We start from the raw sequence: 6,183 nt of genomic DNA on the forward strand, positions 1-6,183 counted from the left end.
AAGAGAAATAGAAGATTAATTTCTACATAATTGACCCAAGAGCCAAAACTTCTACATACACTATCAACATTTTATTATTGATCACAAAGTGTTAAGTGATCATTGTTTGACATAGAAAGTAGTGTGATATTTATTCAAGTGTAAAAGAAAGTAATGTGCTTTCTTGTTTATGTTAGTAAAGTGTATGAGTGACTTTGGTGTGAGGTTTATACAAATTCTAACATAGTAAAATCTCTTATGGGGTGTGAGGGGCATGGAGTACGCTTGTTTGGAAAGAAGAACTAGAATATGTCGATGTGTTCTTTATATTATGCACTTTAATTTTATGTTATTCATCATTCAAAACAACCCTGACATCTTATTCTAAACCAGAAAATTAAAAAGAAAAGGAACTTGATTAAATATCAAGAAAAATCCAACAAGTCTAATTCATCCTCTTTCTTAGATTGCGCACTCAATACTTACACTTCATACACTCCTCTGAACATCTCGAGGGAAAAAATCTAGAAAAGTGTGTAAACACTAAGTTCAAGAAAGTCGAGATCAAGAATCCCTACCCGATCGAAGAATCATCAAGGACGAACAAGTCCAAATAATATCGTTTCCACAAGAGTTACAACCACAATATAAATCAATGAATTCATCTGAAGGATGTTGACATATCTCAAAAAACGCAATCCTTCACGAAGGCGTTTGCACGCTCGCATAAAAGATGTTAGAACAGAGTCGCCACCGAACTTTATTTATTACAAAAGAGAAAAGGGAAAATATCTATAAAACTCACTAAACAAAAAAAAAGAAAATGACCTTCGCAACCAAATTCGGGTTCGGGAGTCGGTTATGCAAGGGAAAGGTGTTAGCACCCCTCATATCTGTTGTACTCAACAGGAACCTCTTAGTTAGATTTGCGATGGAGAGTTAGTGTGATGTTAATTTATTTCTAGTTACTGAGTGAGAAAAAGAAAGAAAAAACATTTTTTATTAAATGGGTGTCTGACAAGATTTCCCAATCCTGCTCCTACGTATCTCCAGGTGCTATGGAGAACTCAAGGCTATGTAGTTCTACTTAGAAAGAACTACTTGGTGGATTGCTTTTAAGGAGTGATTCTTTAGACATATCGAGTGATTAAACCTTTACTTGTTGCTCGCTTTTGGAGGCAGAAGTCTTTGTTTGTTTCACGTCGGATATGAATAAAGCATACTTATTTCTGAAATAGTTTTCAAAGTTGCGCAAGGGCAAAAAACCAGGTTTGATTTGTTGAGTGTTTTGTTGGATGACGATTACTTGAATGACCAAGTCAGGCTACTCGTATCCAAGTACTCGAGAAGAGGAATAGAAAGCTCTATACCATCTCTCTTTTCACCCTTAATTATGAAAGTATTTAGATAATGTTAATGTATTTTTGGATGGATGACTAATAGTCGAATAACCAAGTAAGACTACTCGTATCCAAGTACTCGGGGAAGGGAATAGAAGGCTCTAGACCACCTCTTTTTTCGTCCAAGTTTATTACGAAAATGAGTTTGACTTAAGGTTTGATTATGAAAGCGATTTGAAGTGAATCAAATTGGAAGTTTTTTAATAGATGAAAAATGCTCAAATGGCCGAGTAAGACTACTCGTATCCAAACAATCGATAAAAGGAATAGAAGGCTCTAGACCATTTCTCTTTTCACCCTTTTCGAAAATGGTGTTTAAATATGATTATGTACTTTGAATTTGATTAGGCAAAGGACACTCGATGTTTGATCGAAGTTTTTATTTGCGTTGAATTGAAACATGATTGAATGATTTAAAAGTTTTGAAAATGGTGGAGAAGTTGATAGTGGAAATGATTCTGGTTTGGGAAAAATGCTCGATGTTGGATTGAGTATTTGTTTTTGTTCTTTTCTAAAAGTGTTGATTTTAATCTTGAGTTAACAATCAATTAATACAATAGCAATAAAGGAAAGTTGTAAACTTATTATAAATTATGGGAATGAGGGGTACAATTTGACAAATGAGGGATATAGTACAGTAATTAATAAATACAAGCTCAATAAATAACTGTAAATAGCAAAAATCTCGTTGTAAGAATGCCCAAGAGAAAGGCAAGAGACCCGAAATAAAATCAGAAATTTAAACTACAAAATTTAGCGCTGTGTTAAGTAATCGTAACACGATTCATATAGGGAACGCCATATTAGAGGTCGATCAACAAAATTTTATGCATTTAAGTTGATGCTGAAGTTAAATTGAATTTTTAACTTCGAAACTGCAACGCATTTGTGAAAATTTGATTATTTAAGCGATATTTTTTAAATGAAAACAAACGACAACTAAACTAAAGAATTTAGCACTATGTTAAGAAGTCGTAAATTGATTCATGTAGGAATCACCCTATTTGAGGTCAGCCAACAAATCATATGGGTTCTAAGCAATTTCTGAAGTTAAACTGAATTTTTAACTCCGAAACTGCAATGCATTTGTGAAAAATTTATTATTTAAACGATATTTTTTTAATGAAAACAAATAACAATTAAACTAAAGAATTTAACGCTATGTTAAGTAATCGTAAAATGATTCATGCAGGAATCGCCCTATTTGAGGTCGATCAATAAAATTTTATGGGTTTTAAGCGATTTATAAAGTTAAATTGAATTTGTAACTCCGAAATTGTAATGCATCTGTGAAAAATAGATGAGACAAATAAATCGATTTTTTTCTTTTTAACAATTAAAAATAATCAATTAATTAATAAATAATATAACCATAATAATAAATAAATGATAATTATTATTATTATTATTATAATAAATAATAAAAATAAATACTAATAACAATAATTATTATCAATACTCAATAATAACAAAAATAAATATATAATGATAATAATAGAATAATAATAATAAATAATAATTAATAATGAAAATTAACAATAATAATAACAACTAGTAGTAACAATAATATTCAATAACAAAAATTAACAACAATAATTATCAACAGTAATAATTAATAATAATGATAATAGTTAGTAAAAATAATAATAGTAATAATTGTAATAAATAAATGTCAATGAAAATTAATAAATGATTAGTCATAGTAGTTAATATTAATAATAATAACAATAACAAGTTAATAATAATAATAATAATAATAATAAGAGATTAATTACTATGCACCGTCAGTGTAAAAAGTTTTACAGGTTGATTTATCAATTTAAAAAAATATTATAATAATAATAATATAGTAATAATACTAATAATAATAGTAATACTAATAATAATTACTAATAACTTTTAATAATAATCACTAATAATAATAGTAGTAAAAATGATAATAGATTTTTTTAAAATAAACAACATTTTCAATTAAAATACTAAAATAACCAAAATTTTAAAAAAATACTAAAATAACCACTTTTTTTAACTGATGCGTCAGTTGAACTAACACATCAATTAATATTCAAAGGAGGCGCCATTGGAGCTGGCGCATGCTCCCAATGCCATTGCACTTAGAAGTCATGCTTCTTGACACATGCATGTGTGATTTAGTGTGTGCGCCCATGTATCTGGCGCATACATATGTGTGTGGCGCCTAAGGCATTGACGCATGCATTTCATGGTTCATCTATAAATAACATGCGCATCTCCCATATTTTTGCAGACAACTTCTTACCCTCCAACCTCATTTTCTTTCATTCTACTTCAGTCTCCTTCAACTTTTTATTCTTTAATCATGTCTGAATACATTCACAAGAGAAATATCGATTTAATCTTTTCAGCAGTGCAACCTCTGATAAAGATTCGACTTTGGAATATAGAATCATTTGAATATCTTAATCGGATGTTGAACCGTTGGTTAGATGAAGAAATTACAGATGGTGAGAGGATTAGAAGAATTCAATGGCTTGAGTTCATGTTCAACCAAAATGGAGAAGTGTGTGTATGAATGGATATTAAGACTGACAGAGACGTTCACTGGATGATGTATAATATGTTCAAAATTGTTTTGATGGTTGTAATTGCTTAGTTATAGTAATGGTATTTTATTTGTTGTAGTCTCTTGTGTTGCTTGTGTGTTGAATGTGTTGTATTTGTTTGTGATGGTATTTTCTCCCGAAGTTATCATATGAAATAAATATTGTTTTTAATATAAAGCAAAAGAGGTACATGTAAAATTATCTTATTATGTTTGTTCCAACATTGAGACAATTAATACGATTGTGACCGGGCTAGCGACATGAACTACATGATCAAACCATTTTGTTCGCCGTATCCATTTCGGTTCGAATACGGGTGCTGTTTGGACAACCCTTTTCTTTCTTCGCATTACTTCATTGTGCCAGAGAATGTCCCCTTTATATTCAGGCCAGTAATCCTCTTTTGCAACAACTGAAAAGATAATTTTGTAAACATTTGATAAGCTTATGACTTTGTAAACGTCAGATAGTAAGTAGGATGGATCCCTTAGAACCTTTGAACATGCCGCAATGACATGGAATCAGGGCATACGAAAGACTTGGAACTTTCCACAGTCGCACCAACCTCTATCTAGTTCCACTCTGTATTGTCCCATTGGCATGCCTTCATTGTGATCCATGGACTCAGCAATATTGTACTAACCTTTAGTACGGTCAAACACTGTGACCACATGTGTGTTAGCTTTGGTAGCTTTGTGTCTAATGAATTTCATTGAAGCATCACTGAACAACTGCCCAGATTGTAACACTGAACTCCATTGGGAACGTCTGGTCTTAAACAACACCCTAGCCTGAAATATGTTGCTTGCACTAAAGTGGTTATAGGTAGGTTTCAGATGCCTTTGAAGATAAAGTCCATTGATTCCACAAGGTTTGTTGTCATATGGACCCAACATTGACCATTTTAGTATGAGCTAGTCCACTTCTCCAATGGAATACTATTGATCTATCATATTCCATCTACGTTATACAATCTGATATCTTCACGGTAGTGTTTGAAAAAAGGTTCTGTTAATGCATAACCTGCATTGACAACCTTCTTCCACAATGTATCTTTGATCTCTCGCATAAAGTTTTGAGCGATATGTCTAATGAAGTAGACATGCATCGATGAAGGATCCTGCCAGACATTCTCAATGTTTTTGTAGGCACTCACTATTGAAGGGTGTCAGTCAGAGATCAAACATAAGTTAGGTTGAGGAGCAACGTGCAATCAAATATTTTTTAGGAAAAAACTCCATCACTCGGCAGTCTCTCCTTCAACTAGGACAAAGATGAATGGAAAAATGTTTTTGTTACCATCTCGTGACATTGCCATCAGTAGCATTCCTTTATATTTACCGTACAACCATGTACCATCAATTTGTATAATAGGTTTACATAAAGCAAAACCTTTGATGCATGGTGTAACACCTCAAGATTTGCCCTCCTCTCTTGGGATTAGCTTAACATATTGCATTGCATTCTTAGGGCATTAGGCATTGCATAATTGCATATCATGTGGTTACATTGTGCAAGTCATCCTCATAAGTCTTGATCAGGAGATAAAGAGGTCATGATGCAAGCTAGGGTTTCATTGATTGAATGGACTGATCATTAATCATCTGAGGATGGTGATTCAAATTAGGGTTTCATGATTTCTCAAGGAGATTGGTCTTTATCTTGGTGGAAATGATACATCATCATCATCATGGTCTTGACGTCATCCAGAAGATGCAAGAAGATTGATCAGGTACCTTGAGATTAGGGTTTTGACCACTGGTCAACCCTAATCAGTTGCATTGGGCCAATCAGGGCATGGCAAGGAGATGGGGTCTATAATGGATATGGGGATCATCACATGATTATATTGAGCTTATGGAGGCTAAGGTTTCATCCTTGAGCCATTTCATCAGAGAATTGGGGCTCAACTTGATCAATGCATTGCCAAATTCATTTATCAGCTGGAAAAGTCAACTGTGGTCAACTGTGCTTGATTTTATGGATTTGGAGGTGGAAGTGAGTTGGATACACTTCATTCATGTTGGAACAAGTGTTATTTGACATTCCAAAGCTCAAGAATGAAGAAAATAAAGTCAGACAGAAAATTGCCAAAAATAGAAAGTGACTTGTAATGGAAGTTTCCAAAAATGGAAAGTTTTTCACCACAAAATTACATGTCCAAAAAAGCTTCAAATGAAAATTTGTTCAACATGAAAGTTGTAGATCTTGGTCTCACCTTT

This window comes from Lathyrus oleraceus, chromosome 2 (genome assembly GCF_024323335.1).
Source record: "Lathyrus oleraceus cultivar Zhongwan6 chromosome 2, CAAS_Psat_ZW6_1.0, whole genome shotgun sequence".
In the NCBI taxonomy this organism is placed as follows: domain Eukaryota; kingdom Viridiplantae; phylum Streptophyta; class Magnoliopsida; order Fabales; family Fabaceae; genus Lathyrus; species Lathyrus oleraceus.